The sequence below is a fragment of the Antechinus flavipes genome, chromosome 4 (genome assembly GCF_016432865.1).
Source record: "Antechinus flavipes isolate AdamAnt ecotype Samford, QLD, Australia chromosome 4, AdamAnt_v2, whole genome shotgun sequence".
NCBI classification, from domain to species: Eukaryota; Metazoa; Chordata; class Mammalia; order Dasyuromorphia; family Dasyuridae; genus Antechinus; species Antechinus flavipes.
In genome coordinates, this window is record NC_067401.1 from 209,760,583 (window position 1) to 209,784,596 (window position 24,014).

General features: G+C 36.0%; 1 protein-coding gene across 4 annotated transcripts in view; it reads right to left on the minus strand.

Moving 5' to 3' along the window:
- Positions 1–24,014, minus strand: part of CLIC5 (chloride intracellular channel 5) — a 193,448-nt gene that overhangs the window by 96,729 nt on the left and 72,705 nt on the right. The window lies entirely within an intron of this gene.

Genomic DNA, 24,014 nt, shown 5'->3' on the forward strand with positions numbered 1-24,014 from the left:
AATTTAACTATGAGAAACCACGGAATAAGGGGAAAGATTTTTACAGCCTTCTTTCTCTCTGAAACTGTATGGATAGGAGAAATAGGCCCTCTCTTCTTGACTTTTCATTTCCAAATCCATTATTGTCAAAGGGAAAGGAGTCTATTCAATGTGGTGAGTTCCAGGTAAAGCTCAGGAAGGTGTACCTTGGTGTCTTGGTACTGCAAGCCAGATTTTGCAGTCAGCTTTAACGTCTCAAGTAGCAAGAAGAGACCTTTTGGACCCAGGTCAATGAAACTTGAAAGAAGGAATCATGGAGGCAACAATTTCACCTTTGGACAGGTATTTGATGGGACTAAGGTTAATTGGGGAACAGAAATAAGATTTGGGCAAACTCCTCCCAAAGTCTGAGATGGTGTAGGAGAGAATATGCCTGATAAGTATTGGGGGAATACTTTTTTTGCTTTGTTCTTGCTATATTGCTGAAGTAAATATCCTTTAATAATATCAAAAATTAAAATGTAATCCTAAAGACCCAGGAGGAAAAGAATAAGAATTGTAAGGGAAAGGGAAAGGGAGACAAATGGTACATTTTGTCTTAACCAGGACCTTTCCAGAGATGGCCTTATCAAAAATATTATGAAATTATGTTAACAATTATTCATGGAGTGCCATGAAGTCTATGGCTCTATGTGGCTCTCCAACTAGATTGATTCTTGATGACAGGGACAATAATCTGCTGCATACTTTGCTTTACTGCATAGATCAGGTAGTAAGTAAATTTATTGTATGTTCCGATTTCTGAGATAAGGCACCTTCTCAGGAAAAGTGTATTATCTTGTCCAAAGAAATGGGGACATCAAGGGCAAAGATCATGGAAGAGCACTTGCCATTAGCTAAGGGTGTGGTCTCTAAATACTGCAAAATGCCCCTCTAATTTCTTTACCAACTCCACCCTCTGGGGTAGTTTGCAGTGATGTCAAGATTGGCTTGCCTTTTGGAAAAGATGGTTTATGAATTTAATTTATGGTAGATAATTAGTACAGAAATGAGGAACTCATGTCATTTCCCATCTTCATTAAACACATTTTGTGTTGTTATTAAACACCCTAAGCAATGTCCCCAAGCAGAAGATGTTGCACTTAGCAAATGCTAACTAGATGGTGTGGTGGATAGACTGCTGGCCTGGAGTCAAGAAGACCCTAATTTCCTGAGTCCAGATTTTGGACACTGACTAGCTGTATGATCCTGTTGAAAACTATCTTTGCATGTATTTTGAAAATAAAATGCTACCATTAAAAAATTAAAAACAAAAAACAAACAAAAAAGGCAGGTAGTTAGTAGATTGAACAAAATCTAGAACTTGATAATTAAAAAATCCCGTGTTTGAATTCTCCCTCATTTATTAGCTAGATGACTTAGAACAAATCTCTTAATGTTTCTCATGTACAAAATAGAGATAATAAATAATAATAAAAACAATCCATTTCATAGGTTGATGTGAGGTTCAAATAAGATAATATATGTAAAGCAGTTTATAAACCTCAAAACATTATATAAATGCTAACTAATGCTATTATTATCTCTTATTATCATTATCATCAGATTGGCCCAAACTCGGCAAGACTCAGCATTTCTTGAGGAGCCACAGCCATGCTTGCTAATTTCCAGATTACTCACACTCTGGGCCATTGCTCCACCTCTTCACTACTTGTCAAGAGCCCCTTCCTATACCACACCCTAATTTTTCCCCCTCCACCCACATCTCCAGTTTCCATCTCTTCCTCCATTAGAATGTAAACTCCTGGTAAGAAAGGATCATCTTATTTTCTAATATTTGTATACCTATCACTTAGCACACTGGTTCTCAAAGTTCTCAAGAATCCTGGGGTCTCTGAAACCCTTCCAAAAGACCCACCAATTAAAAGCCAGTTTTTAATTCTAATATGGTAAATATCTAAAGGCATAACTCATTAAAAAACACCTTTTTTTTTAAAGTGATGCTCACTAATTTTTAATAGTATAAAGATACTGAGAACAAAGATTGAAAATCACTGACTTAGGACTGTCCCTGGTCCATTGTTATTCTTGTTCAGTTGTATGTAACTCTATCTCACCCTGGGAACTTTGCTATGGGGTTTTCTTAGCTGGAAAAATTTGCCATTTCCATCTCTAGTGTTCCCATTTTACGGATGAGGACCTGAGCCAAAAATGAGATTAAGCGACTTGCTCATGGTCATATAAAGCTAATAAGTATCTAAAGCCATATTTAAATTTAGGTCTTCCACCATCACTTAATAAATGCTCTTTTTGTGCTACTGTTCAGGGATGACAGAAATGTTGGTACTGTGAAAGGAGAAGTGATTATCTGAAAGATCAGAGATTGGGCCCTAAATTCTGCTATTTTCTTGTGTGCTCTTGATAAATCATTTCAGTATTGTGGACTCCAAAGTCCTATGTAAAAAGAGGACGATGGACTTGGTGACCTCTGAAATTTCTCATAGCTCTTCTTAACTCATGATCTTGTGGCTACTATCCCAGGGGCAATGGCATTTCCAGGCTACCACATGCTTATCCCAGAGACATAAATGTCAAGAATATCACTTGACAGATTTATGTCCCCAAAAATACCCAGGAGAAAAGGGCAGCAGAAAGGAGAAATGCAAAGGCAAAAGAGGGAATGGATGACTTCTATTCAAGGGGAAGGTCTAAGCAAAGTCCAGCAGCTCGAAGCAGGGGTCCAACACCAGAAATGCAGTACTTGCCCATAGAGAGAAAATTTCCTCAATTCCCCATGTCTGTGACAGTGTGACAACTTCCTGCGTCTCAGCTGCTATGAATATTTCAGGCAGGCTATGAATAGTAATAATTGAAGATTTATGCAGGGAATTGATCCAGGAAATTCAAAGTTCTTCATCTTGTTACTCAAACACTGCAAGAGAACAGGTCAGGGCTAGGAGCCTAATTCTAGTCAAAGCAGACAGAGGTTGGAGGTTGACAGGTTAGGTTATCACCACTTTGAGAGGCCCAATATACAATTTCTGCTGCTATGCTACATTCTAGTAAAATGAGTACCTGATAGCTTACTAGTGCTGGCCCCTTCCCCAAATGTAAATCCCTTGTGGGGAAGAACCTTGTATTACATGTCTTTGAACCCTTCACAGTGTATAACAGAGAGCCATGTACACAGTAAAACTGGAAAACCATCAAATGTTAATTAAGAGTTGGATAGAAACTTAGAAATCAACTAATCCATCGCCCTCCCTTTAGGGATGAAGAAATAAATTTAGGGTTCAGAGAAGATAATGATTTACCCAGAATCACACAGGCAGCTAGATAGAATAAAAGTCAGGTCAAGTCAAACCAAAGTCTATATTTTATGGCTATTCAATAACTATTTCTTAAATGAATAAATATATATAAGGTGCAGGATTGAAAAAAAAAGTTGATAATGTGAAAATAGAGGACCTGGTTTCAGCTCCAGGCTCTGATGATCTCTGTGAGAATGAACAAGTAACTTCATCAGTCTGGACCTTCATTTCTTTATCTGAAAAATAATAGGGCTAGATGAGGAGACCCTTTCAGCTTCTGACATTAAATGGCATGGCGCTTGACTGAAAGACACTTAACTGAGGAAACGAGAATTATGTATGCAAAATAATTGGAAAACAAATGTAAGATGAGGCAGTTTGTGGTTCTGTGAAAGAGGATTGGATTCAAAGTCAGGGAACCTGAATTCAAATCCTGGCTCTGTGTGACGTTGAGAACATCACCAGGACACCACTGAGGGAGTTGGAATAGATTATCTCAAAAATCGCTTCTAGCTATAAGTCTAAGATCTTAAGATCATATGAGACTTTATAGAAAAATCTTCATAAATCAAGTAATTTATAAATGAGTGATAAAAAACAGTGCATGGATTTTTTTTAACCTACCTAGGCAAAGGATAGAACATAGGCAAAACAGTAAAGTGTGTGAAGTTTATCTTTTGCCCTGACTTCATCTTTCTATATTCCTCTACCTCTTCCCTACCACTTACCTCTATGAATGCCCCTCATAATACTTTTCTATTTCTTCTCTGCCTCCTTTTCCTCTCTGCCAAGAATCACAATCAAAACAGTCCTAAAAGCCAGTCCTTGGGTCCTTGAGTAGATCCTAGGATTTAGTATGTATTAGTTAATTCAATCTCTCCCATTTTACAGGAAGGAAAACCGAGGCCCAAAGAAGTCAGATGCTTGGACTTACTTCAGATATTAGGAGAAATTCAAATTCAGGTCTCTGACCACTCAATCTATATTTCTTCATTTTGCAGCCTGCTTCCAGATTATACTTAGGTTGAAACTCAACTCATATTCATGTTTTTCTCTTAACCATTCATTTGCCTTTCAAGTTGTTTTATTTTTTACAGAGTTGTGGAATGAAAAAAATTTTTTTCCTAATTAAATGAAAGCCCCAGATATTAGAAAGGTGGTGAGAAACTACTGGAAGACGAACATGATGTCCCTGAAATTATCCTAGGTTTATTGTCCTTTTAACTAGATTTACTTTTATCTGAGTTTCCATTCAACCTTTTTTTTTTTTAGGTTGGGGCAAGGTTGGGACCTAAATGAGGGCCCCATAGCTTCTTCTCATCATGGACATTTTTGTTTCCTAAAAAAAAGTTAACTGGACCTGCAAGACTTGCTAATCACAAAATTTGCTGAAGATGGAGGAGACTGGATTCATTTAAGCTTCTTTCAGGATCTAGAAGCAGGTCTATCTATTACTTTCTGCCTAAATATAATATGTATTTGATAAGACTTGAGATCTGAGATTTAGGCCCTGAAACAAGTCAGTTTTATCAGCTGCTCTACCAGGAAATCATTCAGGTTTATGCTTTCCCCTATCACATTGGAAATCATCTTTCATCTCTGAAGGATTACATTTTCTTCATCTCTTGCCCTCTTGTTCTGGCCTTAGAGGCTTCAGTAATTCTAATGCTCTGGCTTCTGATCTATATTCTGGTACATAATTCTAGTGCATTCTTTCTTTCCTTTGTACCTTGTACCTCACTTGGACCTTTCCCTTGTACTCCAATCTACAAGAATATATATTCCAAAAATTAATCAAAAGAGAAAATAGAACACATTAATTTATAAATAATAGAAGTAGCTGGCATTTACATAGCAATTTACATATATTATTTTGCTTGAACCTCTCAACCCATTATATCTGGGAATATGGTCCTCTACTTAATAAATAAGCTTGAAATGAGAAATAGGACAATATGAAAAATGGAAAAGAGCTATTAAAGTGACAATGAAGCTATTATATTCAGACTCAACTTTTAAAATCCTGGTGTGTTTTATAAAAATGTACAAATGGTTCTAAAGAAAACAAAGGTCAGAAATGAAGCTAGACTAGACTGATTATATATATGGAAGAAATCAGTGCTGGAGTTGCTAAATTTGAGGGTGTTAAGAGATCAGTTCTCAAGATATGTGAAAACAGGGAAGATAGCAAATGATTGGAAAAATTATAGATTTTATTTACTCCATCTCCCCCCAAAATAAAAAGATCAAGAGAATATATATGTTTCCAATCCTATGTCTATTTTTTCAACTTTTGTTATTCAGTCATATCTGATTCCTTCATTTCCCCATTTAGAGTTTTTCTTGGCAAAGATACTCAAATAGTTTGCCATCTCCTTCTCCTGATCATTTTACAAATGAACAACTGAGGCAAACAGGATTAAGTGAACTTGCCTACAGTCAAAAAGCTGATAAGTGTCTTAGGCCAGATTTGAATTCAAGATGAGTCTCCCTGATTTCAGGTTCAGTGCTCTATCTGTTCTACCACCTAGCTACCCCTTTCCAACTCTATAAAATGTTTATGAGAATAATTTGAACTTATAAAGAGGGCATCCTTGATGAATGTATGAGAAGACTGTGGGTTTTGTCATTTTGCAAATGATATCCAACAGCAAATTATATCTTCCTAATCACATAATTAAATGAAAGGAGCAGTGCATTCAAGATCTCACAGTACTTAATGTTTGTTGACTTTTTTTTAATTCAGTAGATCACAATACTGATTTAAAGATCTTTTTTAACAGAGTATTTCCATATATGTTCAAATCATACATGATTCCTTACAAAAATATAACAATAGAAATAATTTTGCTCAATAACCTTCCAATTATTAAGATCAAATAGGTTATAAAATGGGCAACTGTGTGGGGAAGTAGATAAAGTTCCAGTCAAGAAGATTCATTTTCTTAGGTTCAAATCTGGCCTCAGAAACTTACTAGTTCTGTGACCTGGGCAAGTCACTTAATGCTGTTTGCCTCAGTTTCCTTATTTGTAAAATGAGCTAAAGAAGGAAATGGCAAACCATTTCAGTATCTTTGTTCCAAAAATCCCCAAAGAAGTCACAAAAAGCCCTAATACAATTGAAATAACTGAAAAGCCAAAACAAGGTTTTAAAATTGGCATGTTTTGTCAAAAGCATTTGCTCCTGTCTTAGAAGACAGTCTAATGAAGAATCTAAATCAAAAGGGGAGCTTTAATAGATGGTGAGTATCTCCAGAGATTCTTATTTACAGGTGACAGTGTGTAGATTCCATCAATATCTATAATATTATAGATTACAATCACTTTTTAAATATTCCCCTAATTATAGAAAAAATGAAGTATAGGAAGTATTCTATTCTATTCTATTCTATTCTATTGATAGGATAGAAATTGGATGGTAATTGAATGAGGAATCACAATTAAGTGTCTGTATTTCAAGATATAGAAGTCTTGGATATACTTGAGTATATATTGTGCAGCCTACAAGATACTATTGTATGGACAACCAATAGAGCTGTCCATCATTGCATGTATCTTGAACAGACAACAAGAATGGACAATGAACTGACATGAGAATTTAGAATGAGGATGACGATAGTAGGGTAGATGGCCTTTGGGAAATTGTGCAATGTCTCTTTAACCCCTTGCCAGAGAAACTGTACATTATGAGAGCAGAATTGTCAGACACAGACAGCATGTTGATTTATTTTGTTTAATTGTATGTCTTTGTTATAGAAAAGTGTGGGGGATTCATTGAGAAGTAATTTAGAAGTTAAAATGAACATCGATAAAGCATTTAAAAAAATTTACACAAAGCTTTTAATGATTCTAAGTTTCTCACTGACACAAAGGCTATTCTTTTTAACATTAATATTCTTTCAGTGATGCTGTATTAACTCTGAGACATGGATTACAACAGTCTGAAAATTTAAAGGAGTAGGTCATTCAAAAGGCATGATAGACATTTTCAGGCTAATATATACCATCAACAAAAACTGCACAAGAGCAGAGAAGTATGTGACTCAAAAATGTGAGATCAAGGGCTAAAAACTACCATAGGTTCTAATAGTGTCTACACAATAGCAAGAGATTTAGAAAAAGGCCCTGGATATATGAGGACTCCCATTTTCCCTGATGCCTAAGGACGATGTCTGGGATAACATGGTCAAGAACTGCACAGAAAAAAAAAAATCAAACAAATTGTAATCCATACCAATGGAGGGAGTACCCACACTGACAAGATTAAAGATCCCTTAGAGTAACTGAAGTATAGAATCTCATAAGCATAAGACAATTTTTTTTTTACTGTTGGAGAATAACAATTGGATAATAGTAATTCTTATTTTTACACATCAAATTTTACAAAATCTTTTTCTCAAAACAAGCCTTTGAGAGAGGTGCTATACAAGTATTATCTACTGATTGAAAAGTGAAGAGAAAAGATTAAGTGATTTTCCTGAGTAACACAGCTAATGAATGAATGACAGAATTCAAGTTTAGAACCTACATTTTTCCCTCACTCCAAGGCATTGCTCTTTCTATTTTATCATAGTTCTTTAACAGGAAAAATAGGACCATTAAATGCAGAACCTTCAACATCAGACTTTATTCAACAGAATCACTATATTCAAGATGTCACTAGACATCCTCAATTCCTAGAATATAGGAAGCACTTAATAAATACTTGATTGACTGATGAAACTAGTGTAATAATAAACATTTACATAATGCTTTATAGTTTGCAAAGCATCATACATATGCTACCCTCATTTGATCTTTGCAACAACTCTGGGAGATTATTATGCTTATTTTACAGATCAAACAAGATTAAGTGACTTACCCAGGGTTAGAGAACAAGTGAGTGCTCAGACTGGATTTGGAACCAAAGATTCTTTGGTTCCAAATCCAGTGTTCTATTCAGTATAATGTACTTACTACCTTTCTCTAAATATGAAATAATAGACAGGAAGAATATTAGTGGAAATACAGCAGAGGGTGGATTAGGATTGAGAAAACCTGAGGGAGCAATTTCAGTGGAGTGATTTAAGATTGAATGCGGAATAAGTGAATTCACAAAGGAACGATAGAAATTAGATGGCAGTAGAATGAGGAAACATAGATTGTTAAGTATGTCGGTGTTTTAAGGTATGGGACTCTTGGGTATATTTGAAAGCAGAAAGAAAGACTCCAGGGAGGAGATGAACATGTGAGAAAGAAGGAATAAAAACCATAGCATGGGTGAAACATTTTGTGATATTTGGCCTATGGTATTCCTGACCCTATTCCCTGACTCTTCCTCCTGTCTTGAATATTGACTATTTTATAGGTTTGTTAATCAACTAACTGGTTCATCATCACCTTCGGGTGATAGTAAAGAATTAGAAATTAAGGAGTTGTCCATCAACTGGGGAATAACTGAGCAAGTTTTGGTATATGATTATAATGTAATTCTTTTATGCTTTAAGAATTGATGAATAGGCTAATTTCAGAAAAAACGTGAGAAGACTTACATGAACTGATCTGAGTGAAATAAGCAGACCAGGAGAACACTGTACACTGTAATTATATTGTATGATGATTTAGTTGTAAATGACTTAGCTCTTCTCAGCATTTCAATGATCCAAGGCAATTCTGAAGAACTCTGATGAAAAATGCTATCCACATCCAGAAAAAGAACTGATGGAGTCAGAAAGCAGATCAAAGCCTACTTTATTTTTTGTGGGGTTCCATCTTCTTTCACAATATAACTAACATGAAAATGTGTTTTGCATGATTGCATATGTATAACTTCTATCAAATTATTTTTTGTCTGGGTTAGGGAAGGAGAATCTAGCACTAAAAGTCTTTTTTAAAAATTTTTTTTTTAAATTGTCTCTATGTGCAATTAGAGAAAAACAATTTTTTTTTTAAATAGCTGAGAATTTGAGAATCAAGTGAATTGGCATTAATCGTCCTGATTTATCAGGCCGGAAGAGCTAAGAAAAGGATCTCAAATACTCTTCTGATTTTGACTTCCTTGATACCTGGGAATCTCCTGTCCTGCTCTGCTGATTCTGATTTGCTCAGTACTGTGATTATCTGGATTTCAAACCCAAGAGGTTTTTCAGTCTAACCTCTAACCAGCATCTTCTATTCCTTAAATCATGTTTTGTCTGGGCTCTTACACACACACACACACACACACACACACACACACACACACACACACCATAAAATAATTGAATCTTTAAAGCTTCTCTATATAAATTTTAAATCTTGTTCATATTTGTTTCTGAGGTAATCTGTGATTCTAGCCTTAGAGACAAACATACTCAGTAAGTTAGTGGTTTAGTGGATAAAACATTTGATATGGAATTAGGAAGACCCAAGTTCAATTTTATCTTCAGACATTTGTTAGGGCCACAGATACTCGGCCAAGTCCCTTAACTGTACTGGGTCTCAATTTCCTCGTTTGTAAAATGAAGGTTAAAATAGCACCTATCCTCTAGGATTATCGTGAGAATTAATTGAAATAATATTTGTAAAAGCGCTTTGCTAACCTGAAAATTATAGACATATTATTATTATTATTATTATAGGGTTTCAAAGTGTTCAGCTGATGAAATTCCATCCCTTCAGCTACATTTACTGGGCCACCACCACTTTAATGCTACTGGTAGCATCAAGAAACAATTGCAGTTGCCTTTGCAAGCAGTTTTCTCAAGCCCATAACCCACTGAATGTACCAGCTTGCCATTGCCTTGACAACAATCAAAATCTTTTTTTTTTCCTAAAGAGAATAACTAGGGCACTGTTTCTAGTTCTCTTCAGTCTAAGTAATGGAATCACAGTTTGACTCCACTAAAACACACACACACACACACACACACACACACACACACACACACACACACACACACTTTCCTAAAGGCCTTTCCTTTTCTTGTTCCATTATCTACTATATTGTCACACACAATAGTTTGTTTTTTAATGAATTATGTTCCAGATAAAGATCAGGATCTAGAACTACAAAGAACCTTAAAGTCTATTCCAACCTTTCTCTTTTTACAGATAAAGAAACTAAGTCTAAATCACATGATGGCACAGTCAAAATCTAAATCCAGGGTCACTGATTTCAAATCCAGGCATTTTTCCTACTTTATAACAATGGCTTTGTGAACTGAAGGCAGATATCTCCTCTCAACTTCTATCCACAAAGAGAATGTTAATTCATTCAAGTCTTTGTTTGTCCAATGATGAGCACAATTTCTAGCACTGATAATAATGATAAATTTAAAGTTGAAAGGGATCTTAAACTTCATCAGGTCCAATCTCCTTTTATAGATGAGGAAATAGGCTCAGGGACATTAAGTGCCTAGGGTCACACAGCTGTTTAGTGTCTGAGGGATTTGAACCCAAGATTTTTATTCCAATTTCACTGCTTTATCTAGCACACCATAATAAATGTTTGTTGACAGATTAAAAGTTAAAATATATCACTGACATTAAAATCACATAGGCACCCCGAGTCTCACTTTCCTCCTGTCATACAATAAATATATTTTGTATTTCCAGTACTTAGCACAGTGTATGGCTAACAGTAGGTGTATAATAAATGTTTATTAATTGACTGATATAATGCCAGGTAGAGTGCTAAACACTTTATAATCATTATGTTATTTGATTTTCACAACAATGCTGTGAGGTAAGTGCTATAATTATCTTTCTTTTGTTGTAGGTATTAAGTCATTTTAGACTTGTTCAACTTTCTGTGACATCATTTAAGGTCTTCTTGTCAAAAGTATTAAAATGTTTTGCCATTTCTTTCTCCAGCTCATTTTACAGATGGGGAAATTGAGGCAAACAGGGTCATGCAGGAAATGTCTGAGGCTGGATTTGAACTCAGGAAGATGAGTCTTCCTGACTGCAGGACTGGAATTCTATCCACTGTTCTATTTAGATGCCCTTAGAAGGCTATTAGTCTTATGAAAAACAATGAGGGCCTGAATTAAAATAGTGATTGCATGAATAAAGAAGAAGGGACAAATGGGAGATAGGCTATGTAGGTAGTACCATAAGGCTTGACAAATGATTGGATATCTCAAGTTCTATCCCTGACCTGTCTCTTGAGTCTCACATCTTCAGCTGTCTATGATACATTTCCATATGGAAGTCCTAATATGTTAACCTACCTAAACCAAATGTTCTACTTGTTCCCCAAATCTAAAGTCTATCCTGGTTTTTTTTTTTTTTAATTTTTACAAATAGATACCATTACAACCTTAATCTCACTTACTGAAAACCTCTGACTTTTACCTTTCCCTCACCCCCTCAATTCTGTGTTTTTCCCGTCAAAATGTCTCTTGTATAATTCTTATTATGTCTTCCAATTCATTCTTACTGATGTCACCTCGGTTCAGGTCTTCATTATCACATTCTTGGAGCAGACTTCAATCTATTTAGCACTTTGCTGCCAAATAAATCTACCATTTCATCACTCCCTCTGCTTAAAAAGCTTTCCTTGGATCCCTGTTACCTATAGCAAAGCTTTTAAATTATGGGTCGTGACCCCTTATGGGGTCTTGTTGCTGAATGTGGGGGGCACAAAATTACAATTTATTGTCAATAAATGTTTGGTTTATATGCCTATTTTGTATACCTACACATATTGGATCTGATAAATATTTCTCAAATGAAAATGGACTGAAAATGGAAAAGTTTAAGAAACCCTGGCCTATAAACTAAGCGAAATCTTTTAGTCAGATTTAAGATCCTTCCTAATCAGATCCCAATCTACCTAACAATCTTATTTCTCACTATTTCCTCATTCAATCTAACTGGACTTGTACATTCTATTCCTCCTAATATAGCCTACACATTTCAGTCTCCCTCCCAAATAATTGATTTGACTACCTCCCCCCTCCATCCCCTACATTGTGTTGCTGATTGTTTGACAGGACATGCTATATAAGTGAATGATTGAGAGTTGTATAGAGGCAGTCTTAGTCAGCAAAAAGTACACTTTATTGTTAATGCTTGGATAAATTCTCCATTTATCTGAATTATATTCATCCTTTAGATTCAGCTCAAAATGGGTCAATTTCTACAAAACCTTCCTTCACCAGCCCACTACCATCTTTCTCCTCCTACTTCTTTGCCCATAATTCTACGCTGCTTTTCATGTAGTATTTTTTGATTTCCAATCTCTTTCACAAGCATTCTATTATTGAACATCATCTCATTTATGTGGTAGCATGGAACAATGAATAGCATGCTCAACTTGGAGTCTGGAGGGCTGGGTTCAAATGTTGCTTCAGACATTTAACACATATGTAGCCATGGAAAAATAACTTCATTTTTAAGAATCTCATTTATCCATAAAAGGGGGTGCTGATTATTGAACAATCAACACAAAGGAATGTAGAGGAAAGGAAACTTGTACATCATATAAATACAAATATGATTCAACATGTATGTGTTCTCTATATGTCAGACATGGTTCCAAGTGTTGGGAACACAAAGGGAGAAAAAGTACATACCCTCAAGTAGCTTCCATTCAACTAGGAGTTGTTATTATTGACTAGGATATCTTTAAGGTCTCATTGATTCTAATTCATCCTCTGTTTTCAAAGATGTTCCACTCTGACATTTTTTAACCTAATATATTCAATCATATCTAATTTTAAAGATCTTTTTCCAAAGATTAAAACAAAATTGATGAGATAGGGAGTAGGGGAAAGAAATCATTCACACTTCTAGCTGGAAAGAGAATTTCCTGGTCACTTTCTCCCAAATCCAATAGTAAGAATTGTTTTTTCTAAAGGGGTATCATGGAGTAGGAACAGTAAGGTCATATTCAAATAGAAATGGCGGAAAATGTATTGACTTAGAAAAATATATGTTATACATAACATTATCTATGTTTCAATGTATTGGAAGGAACTAAGGGATACAGTGGATAAAATTCCAGGCCTGCAGTCAGGAAGATCTGAGTTCAAATCTGCCCTCAACTACTAGTTGTATGATCCTATTTGCCTCAGTTTCTCCATCTGTAAAATGAAGTGGAAGAAGAAATAGCAAACCACTCCAGAATTTTTGTCAAGATTCTGATCACAAAGAGTTGGACATGACTGAAATAATTGAACAACCAAAAAAAAAAAAAAGGATTTATTTGTTTTGTTAAATATTTCCCAATTATATTTTAATCTGATTCAGTACACATTCAGGAATGTTGTATGTCTGATTCCAGCAGCAGACAATTGAAGTTATGCCTCAGTTTCAGAAAGACCTAAGTTTAAATTCTGCCTTATACTGACCAAGTGCTTTATGTACTACCAATGGAGTCAGTGATAAGTTTCCATGTTCCAGACAATTGGAGTTATAAATTACATTTGTTTTGCCAATCAGCAAATTTATAAATTACAATTCTTTGCCATCTCTTCATCAATGATCGTAACAGAAGGTCTCCATAGTCAAGAAATCACACCTCATCCCCAAATGAGCAAATAAATAAATATGAAATAAGTACTTATGAGAAATCCCATATTTCCAGAAAATTTGTTGTTCATCCCTCTCCTCCATGACTTTGATCATAAACAGAACTGAGGCTGTACCAAAACCAAATGTCATTCATTTGAAAAACCTCATCCAATTTAATAGAAGCAGCGCCAAAACAATTATTGACTCAAATGAGCAATCTTTCCCATCAAAACAGTCAAATCATTTGCTCTGAGTAATAATAGCTAACATATTTATAAAGTGCTTTCACATTTTTCAAAGCACTTTACATATATCTATTTTGATCTTCACTACTGCCCTATGAAGCAGGGTGCTCATTTTATAGATGGGGAAACTGAGACAGATAGTTTAAGTGACACAGTTAGTGTGACTAAGACAAATCCAGGTTTCTCTTCAAGTCTAGCACTATTTAATATGCCCTCTCTGTCCCACAATAGAAATGGCCTTTACATTATATTTTTGTTGGTGGTAGTGTTCTAGAAAAAAAATCATTACCTGTATAGAAGGAAAAAAAAAATGGAATTTAAAGTCAGGTTGTTCTTATCAGATGTAGTGGTAATGGCTCTTAAAAGGAGATCTTTCCCACCAGCCTAAGATACCTGAAATTCCTACCAGTAAAAGTACTTGCTTTGTTGGGTTAAGGCTTTATCATTCTAAGAGGTCATTATGAAATGCAAACATATTACTGAGAGATATGGTACAACAACAAATAGGTGGCAGAGTGCCAGGTCTGGTATCCAGAAGACTCCTCTTTCCCAAATTCAAGTCACTTAACACTTGGTTGCCTCAGTTTCCTCATCTGTAAAAATGAGCTGCAGAAAGAAATGGCAAACTGTTTCAGTATCTTTGCCAAGAAAACCCTTAATGGGATCATGAAGAGTCAGACACAACTGAAAAAGACTGAACAACACCAACAAAATAGCACAGTGGATCTGGAAGGGGAACATCTGAATTTAATTTCTCACTCTCCCACTTGTGTGAGCTTGAGTAAGTCACTTAACCATTCTAAGTCTCAGTTCCTTCCTCTATCAAATGAAGAGACTAGATTAATCATCTCTAAGGTTCCCTTTAGCTCCTGATCCTATGAATTTATTAATCCACTAGAATCTAAAAGTTCTTGAGATATGGAACACAGGAAAGTTGATGGTGGAAAGTTCCATTTTTGTGTCTGAGTCTATAATGTACTTTGTGTTCTGTCATATAACAATAATAATAATAAAGTAAAATAGGACTAATAGCCATCTAGCCTATTGTTCCCATTTTACAGATAAGGAAATTAGCTCAGTCTTGCTTGGTCACCCAGACAGTAAATACCAGAGATGAAATTTGAATCCTGACTCCAAGTCCAACATTCTTTCTACTATGCCATGATAGCAGAGGTTAGGGGAGGGGTGGGAGACTATGTAGGGAAGGGAAAGAGCAGGAGAAGAGAAGATCTGAAGGCTGGCCAAAATAAGAGGATCTATAGGGTCTGAAAATGCAGAAATCACATATAGATTACAATAGAAAAAAAACAAGAGATAAAAATATTCAAAATTAACTTTATCAAATTCTGGCTTTGATACTGGATCTCAATTCTCTCAAAGATAAAATGAGAGGGTTGGTCTGGGAGGCCCCTGACAACTCCACAATTCTATGTAACAAGGACCATCACATATTAAAATTTCATTTTTATGTCTAAGTTCATCGAGTACTTTATAGTTTGTCAAAATTATAATTTCTCCTATTTGTTCAATGTATTACAAAAATAATGGTAATTAATTCGACTATATTATTTTACATTGAGTTGCTAATTGTTTGACTGGATAATATGAGTGAATGATTGTCTCAGTCTCAGTCAGAAATTAGTGCACTTACTGGACACCTATTAAATCTAAAAGGGCACCTAGATGCTGGTGCAGTAGATAGAGCACTAGGTTTGTAGTCAAGAAGAGTTCAAATCTGGACTCAGATTCTAACTGTGTGACTTTGGAAAAATCACTTTTAACTTCTATTTTTCTTAGTTTCTCTTTTGTAAAATGCAGACATACTGGAGAAGGAAATGTCAAACCACTCCTGTATCACTGCCAAAAAAAAAACCCAATGGGCAAAGTCCATGGGGTTATGTAGAGCAGCAAGTGAACAGCAACAATTAGGTCCAAATCCCCGTGGAATCAACAACTATAAAGCATTACTCGAAAGCTCCTGTACATGCTTTGCCCATTGAGCAGTGGTGACAAGGCACAAGAAGAAACACCGAACTTTCAAAGACACCTAGTTCTGGTCTTAAGTGCCTCCAAGTGACAATATGTGGAGACTTTGGCAGCTGTATTGGATTTTCACTCTTTTCAAGCTTTGGAGGCAGAAAAAAGAAAGGTGGGAGTCAGGAAGCCAGGAGAATACTGACCCAACATAAACAACACATCCTGTGTTTGTCCTTCTAAACCATTTTATATTTCCTTTTGTTCCCTGACTCTTTTTCTTTTATAATATTACCCTCACTTCTACTTTCAATACCTAAAATTTATAGGATCCTTTCATCTTACTAAAACAAACATCAAAGCTCAAACTGCTTATAGGATCTCATACCCTTATGCTCCAGCACCTAGCACAGAGGCTACATGGTACATGTATATGATATATGGCAGGTAATTAATAAATATTTGTTAATTGATTAATGCAGTATAGAGCATTGATGAGAACAATGAGTTTTGGAAGTCAGAAGACCTAAGTTTTAGTTCTGTTTTTTTATTTATTAATTATCTGATTTTGGGGAAAATCATTTGGCTTTGCTGTGCATCAGTTATATTACTTATAAAACGAAGACTTTTATCCATTATGAATTACTGTTGATGCTGAAGTTATCTAACTGCTCTTCTTTGCAGAGGACATCCTACCAATTGCACCGAGTTCTAAAATACCAGGGTTTAAATATACTCCAGGGTTAAAAAGTAAGGTTCAAATTTCCTGAATGAAACTTACTAAAAATGCAAAAGAGCTCATTCTAACCATCCATATCTCAAAAAGTGGATGAAAATGCCAACTATTTAGATTATAACACATAGTTGGGTGAACAGCATATCAAATTAATCTATTAATATGTATGTATTGGGCAACTAGGTGGTACTGTGGATAGAACACTGGCCCTGGAGTCAGAAGTGCCTAAGTTCAAATCTGGCCAAACCTTTACTAGGTGTGTGACTTTGAGCAAATAATTTAACCCCAATTGCCTCTACCTCCTCTTCCCCACTGCTCTCCTAGCAAAACAACACATGTATGTAAACCACAGAAAGATAAAGGAGCTGGGCCAAGAATGATGTAGATCAATTAGGTTGCATTTTTCATTTTCATCAATGACAGTTTTCTGTCCTCGAGGAGCTTATAATCATATATGCAAGATATAAATGTATATATATTAGCCTATGTATGTATTAGTTATTAGTATGTATATTAGTTGACTTAAAGAGATTGAACGAGCAGATATAAAACAAATGCAATCCTGCCTTTTCCATTCTAGCTCTTTTCCAGAGTTCCAAATTTGCTGGATTTTTTTGAGAGGAGCTGTGACTGCAAGCAATCTTTTGCTCGTTTATTGGCAATAAAGGAAGTCAATCAAGGAAATGGTGGAAAGGGTAAGAGTGGGCTTTCCTCAACAAATAAAAGCTTCACAAATTTGGTTGGTCTCATGGCTTTTTAAAAATCTGCTTGGAAGGCTGAGAAGTGCCTGGCTCAAATTTATCAAAATCTTGAAATTCCTAATCTGGACTAGGTAGCAAAATTGAGACTAGTTTAAATAGGACATTCAGCTGCCTACAAGGTTAAGACTGAAGGGTTTGCAAGGACTATCTGCCTCTAAATATGTTCTTCTCCAATCTAAGAATATAAAAATATTAGCTCTGACTTGTTACCTGCTCAGATCCTATCAGAATATTTCCATTTCTCCCTTTCCTCTTCCCCATCTGACTGCATGCTGACCCTCCTTTCTCTGCTCCTCCTTGACTACCCTCAACACATATACATTTCTAAAGGAGAGGGCCTACTGCACTCCATTTCTCCTCAGGATCACTATCTTCTCCCCTACCCTCCCAATGGTGATGAGTCCTAGTCTTTCAGGTCAAAGACCATTCATACTGTTTTTGATGCTAATAATAGCTAATGTCTAAGTAGCTCTTATCACATGCCATGTGTTTTATAATTTTCTCATTCCATCCTCACCACAACCCTGCAAGCTAGGGTCTATTATTATTCCAATTTTATAAATAAGGAAACTGAGGCAAACAGAATTTAAGTGACTTGCCTGGGTTTTCACAGCCAGGAAGTGTTTGAACTCATGTCTCCTGACTGCTAGTCTAGCACTCTATCCAAGTTACTATTAATCCTTCTGGAAAGGTGGAGGCCCACCACCTGCCCTGCTTCTATGTCCTCAGGCCCACCAGGTCCTACTACATGATTCACTGTGTAGACCAAGGCACTCTGCTATCCTCTGCCTACCCACCCTTAAGATTCCTATTCTTGCCCATCTGGCCTATAACTGAACACTCTTTTATATGTGTTGTCTCCCCAGTTAGTAAATGAACTCCTTGAGACAAGTGGCCATCTCATTTTTCTAAATGCATCCCTAGCACTTAAGGTTCTTGGCTAATATACATGTCTGATAAGTATCTTTTACCTGTTAACAGCAGAAAAAACCTTAAGCATCATCCAATGAAAACTTGTCTTTTTCCTGGGAAGCCTGCAGTCAAAAAGTTAGACATCTTATTTAAGAGCATTCTCACTAACACCATGCTTTTTTTGGTCTCTTACATCCCTTACAATGCTCATCAAAGCTTTTTTAACCATTTTTTTCAAGTTCATCCATTCCCCTCCCACAGCTATCATCCTAATCAGAATCCTCATTATTCCTAATTCAGACTACTGCAATTGCTTCCTAGCCTTTATTATCTGTGATTCAACCTGTCCTGCAAACTCATGCAACCTTAATTTTCCTTTATTTATTTTCATTCTGTTATCTTTTTTCTCAAGAATCTACTATACTTTTCCTTTAAAGTTCTACTTTGTTTATTGGAAATTGAGTGGATGTCCATCAGTTGGGAATGGCTGGCATATGGTTATAGTACATGAATATATTGAAATATTGTTGTTCTATAAGAAATGATGAGCAGGCTGATTTCTAAAAAGCCTGAAAAGACTTACATGAAGTGATGCTGAGTAAAGTGAGCAGAACCAGAAGAACATTGTGCACAGTAACAGTAAGATTATGTGACAATAACTGTGCTGGACTGGCTCTTCTCAGCAACGTACTGATTCAAGACAATTACAATAAATTTGGGATGGAAAAATGCCATCTGCATCCAGAGAGAGAACTATGGAGAACAAATGTGCATTGAAGCATAGTTTTTTTCATCTTTTTTGTTTGTTTGTTTGTTCGTTTGCTTTTTCTTTATTGTAGTTTTTTTTTCTCTTTTGGTTTGATTTTTCTTATACAACATAGCAAATATGGAAATAGGTTCAAAAGGATTATACATATTTAATCTATGTCAGATTGCTTGCTATCTTGGGAAGGGGAGAGATAAAGAAAGAAGGGAGAAAATTTTGGATTTTTCTTGTATTTGGAAAAATAAAATACTATTGAGGGGGAAAAAAAAGCACTCCATCTTGTTTGGTTTTCAAGATTCTCTATTACATGACTCCACCCTACTGATCTAATTTCCTGTAAAACTTCATCCCAACATAAACCCTCTATTGTCAATTAGCCAGATTCTTTATTGTCATACATAAGTACAAAATGTCAATTCTTAACTCAGTGACATGCTGGGCTTTTTTTTTTTCCCCATCTCTACCCACCTCTCTCTACTTATTTCTTCTTCCTACTCATCTCTACCCAGAATGTTCTTCTCCTCAATCATATAGCTTTTCCCATCCATCAAGGCCAAATCTTAGTACCACTAAGAGGATCCATAGAGACCCACCTAATTATATTTGTCTATATTCTATGGGCAACACACAAATTAAATTTGAAATTTAGATTGATGACTAAGAAAATTTAAACAGCACTATGACAACTGTATGGGGCACAGATAGAAAGAGGGCAGGGAGAATGGAGGCAATATAAAATAGAAGTAAGGGGAAGAGAACTAAACCTGGGGTTAGGTGAGAATAGAATTAAAATTCTGCCTCTGAAATAAAATAGCTATACACATGGCCATGCGTAACTCTATTTTAACTCTATATGCCAAAGAAAACTAACATTATAAATTATAAACTGGGTGTGATCTAAGTGAGAACCCAATCCTGTGAAATCACAGATTCTTTACTGACCATGGGCAAGTCATTTACACTCTCTGAGACTGAATGTGTTCATTTGTTAAATGGGAATGATAATAGTGGAAATACCGACTTTTATCCAATTATTGTGAGGGAAAGAGAAGATTTTAAAATTCAAGTTATTAGTAGAAAAATGGTGACTAGATTGACCCAGGAGAAGAAAGAGCAAGAGGGAAGGAAAAGTTATACTAGTTAACTATGTGACAGTCTTCATGGTGAAAGAAATGAATCCCAAATGATTCTTTTTAGTCTGACAGCTTCATGTGGCTCTCTGGCATAGTAGTTGGAACCCTTAGAATCAAGATTTGGGTATAATTTCTAACACATTTAGCTATGTGACCACAGGCAAGTGACCTCAATGCCCTGAACAAATCTTGGTCACCTTGGGCGTGCCTTTTTTACACCAATTCAACACCAATAAATAAATCAATAAAGCCTACTTCAAACTAATGGAGAATTCCTTATCTCTTAAACCAGATAACTTTCATTTTGGTGTCTTTTTATTTATTAAGAAAAAAAAATTGTGGGCTTATCTGTTGTACCTACAACTCATTTGGGCAGGTAGGCAGCAAGAGGCCTAGAGTTGAGGAAGACTCAACATCTGGAATTCAGATCTGGCCTGCGACACTAACTGCATAATCCTAGGCAAGTCACTTAATCCAGTTTGTCTCAGTGTCTTCATTTGTAAATGAGCTAGAGGAGGAAATGGCAAACCATTCCAGTTTCTTATTTTTTTCTTTGTAAACTAAGTATTTTATTTTTTCTAATTACAAGTAAAGATAGTTTTCAACATTCATTTTTTAAGATTTTGAGTTCCAATTTTTTCTCCCTTCCTAACCCCTGCTCCAAGACAAGCAATCTGATATAAGTTATACATGTGCAATCATATAAACATATTTTCACACTAGTCATGTTGTGAGAGAAGAAACAAAACAAAAGGAAAAAGTCACACACCAAAAAAATAAGGAGTATGCTTCAGTCTGCATTCAGACTCCATAGTTCTCTCTCTGATACGGATAGAATTTTCTTCATGAGTCTTTTGGAATTGTTTTGGATTGGATTGCCAAGAAGAACCAAGTCATTTGTCATTTCTCTCTCTCTCTCTCTCTCTCCTCTCTCTCTCTCTCTCTCTCTCTCTCTCTCTCTCTAAAGCTGAGCTCTGTTCTTGGGGCATGAGGGGGATTCTCTCAAGTTTTTTGCACTAGGGGCCACTGGGACTGGCAGCTTGCCCCTGCACACTAGAGTAGAACAGGGTTCCAGGATTGGCAGTTTGTCTGCTGCAGTGAGGCTACAGGCCTCACAGTTGGCCAGCTGTGCCACTGGTAACTTCAGTGAGGACCTCGGGGTCTGGATTGCTGATCTGTGCTGTGGCTAAAAGCATCCCATTGGCTTGCCCTGACACTGCCTGTTCTGGGTTATGCTCCCTTTTACTATAATGAGAGTCCTAAAGTCATTATAAATTTTCTTGGACTGGAAAATTGTTTCATTTCATCTTTTTGTTGATTCTGTTGATCCAGAATTTTTTAAGAAGCTTGATTTAATTTTGCTTCAGGAAAACTAGTTTCTGCCATCTTGGTTTGGCCCTTGCTGCCTGCCCTTCCCCCCTGAGTATCTTTATCAAGAAAGCTCCAAATAATATCCTGAAGAGTTGGACAGGTTTGAAAAACTATTAAATACCTTAATCTCTCAGTGCCTCAAGCACTAATATAACCCTAGGAAGTATCTACTAGGTAACAGATGGGTTGTAATTTGTGTTAGTAAAGGGAATTCAAATACTGAGGGTCCCTGTCAATCTTTATCCTCTCAACTAAAAAGTGATATAAATACCTTCCTTCAGACTTTACTCTAGAAAGTGTCCTTATTTCTTCCTTAGAAGGGACTGCTGAGAGTCCTAACCAGTGTAATCATAACAGAAATTTTCAAACATTTTCCTATCCCCATGAATGAGAATCCAATTTATAAAAGAAAAAACTCATATCAGAGAAGGTAAATCACACTTGCTCAAGATCTCTAATTTGATGAGTATGGGGATTAATCAATTGTCAGCCCATTAATCAACATACATTTATTAAGTTACAACTATGTTAGTAGCTGGGGACAGTTAATTGGTACATATATAGAGCCCCACTTCTGAAATCAGGAAGACTTATCTTAATGAGTTCAAATCCAGGCTTCAAACACTGACTAACTATGACCCTGCACAAGTCACTTAACCCTTATTATCTCAATTTTGTTATCTGTGAAATGAGTTAGAGAAGAACATAGCAAATCATTACAATAACTTTGCCAGGAAAAACCCCAAACAGGGTCACAAAAAGTGGAAACACAACTGAACAACAACAATAATAATAATTATATACCAAGCACTCTGCTGCTCACTGGGGACATAGAGACACACAATTCCTGTCTTTGAGAGAGATGACAAGTAAACCAACATGTAAAAATAAGCTTATATGCAGAATAAAAAAGAAATATCAGAAGGAAAGTATTAGAATCAAGAAGTTGATATGTTGATTAGAAGGTGAAGATAATAATATATCAGAAAATTAAGTTGATGCAAAAACAAGATAGCTATTACCAAAAATAATTGTGGTCTTAGAATTGTCTCAAGCTCAGAAAAGTTTAGAGATTTTCACAGTAACTAAGTATCTAAATTTAATTTACTAAATATCAAGAGCAGTTGAATTATTTAGCAGTTCAAAAATGAAAAATTTTTTAAAGGATTACCTGCTTCGTTTTGTTCTCTGAACTCCTCTGTACTGGACAAAGTATTGGATTCATTATGAAAGATTGGGTTGCTAATTATGGATTAATTATCTTTTGTGCGGGAAATTGATCATTGTGATTATTTTAAAAGCCCTTTGGGATAGTGGAGATTTTATGCCATAGAAAGAAGTTTTCAGATTGTCAATGTCAAATTTTCTGGGCACAGATGACTACTGGTTGCTTGTACCACTGAGAGAGGCCTTTTTGGCTGTGAAGGGCCCATTTGTATTTTTTAAGTCATTCAGGAATCTGAGACTGAAGCTACCTACTTACTCCTAGGGAATCTGAGGAAGCCCCAAAATAGCTGTCTTCCAGGAGAGAAGCAAGACTAATCTCTTTGTTCAGGTTTCCTCCTAGTCTCCCGACCTGGAAGCTGTGATTGAGGCCATTTCTGACTGGTTCCACAATACCACTCAGCTACAGATATATGACTGCCTCCATTGGGAGTGGATAGTTTTTCTCATCTTTTATGGTCTCTATCTGTCAAAGCACCTGGACACCCACAGGATGAGCTGTCATAGAAACAGATGGGAGGGGCTAAGAAGGGGGAAGCCATCATAAATCTCACAAACACACATCTAGAGATAATTTAGAAAATTGAATATGTGTACACACAACACATACTCTAAATAGATTCAGTGAAACTGAAATGACCTCGTAGAAGACAGGTATAGTGTAGGGTGTATCCAATATTCTAGCTCAAAAAGAGCCAATAACTGGATTTCAGATTCTTTAGAGGGAGCAAAGAAGTGTTGCTAAGTGTCCAGGGATTTCTAGAAATCTAGGTAGTTTCAAGGTGCTTCAGGTTCCCTTTATAGTTTAAAAATAATAAGAAGTCACTTGTGCACAAGGATTTCCCTCCCATCCAAGAAAGATTTAAGTTAAACCAACACTATGAAGCTTCTGCTTGCCCTTATGCCCCTGACAGTCACATCCTATTTTTCACCTCAAACTTAATTCCAGGTTTCTGGGGTTGCCTTTGCATTTTAAATATATATATTTTTAATCTCATTTTTTCCTCTATCTTTAGCCTCCCCAATGTTTGAATTCTGTTCCTTCCTTCCATAAGAGTTTCTAGGAGCAATATTCAATTGGCTTCAGATTACTCCTCTCCTGAGGGTGCCTTGCAAGGGACTG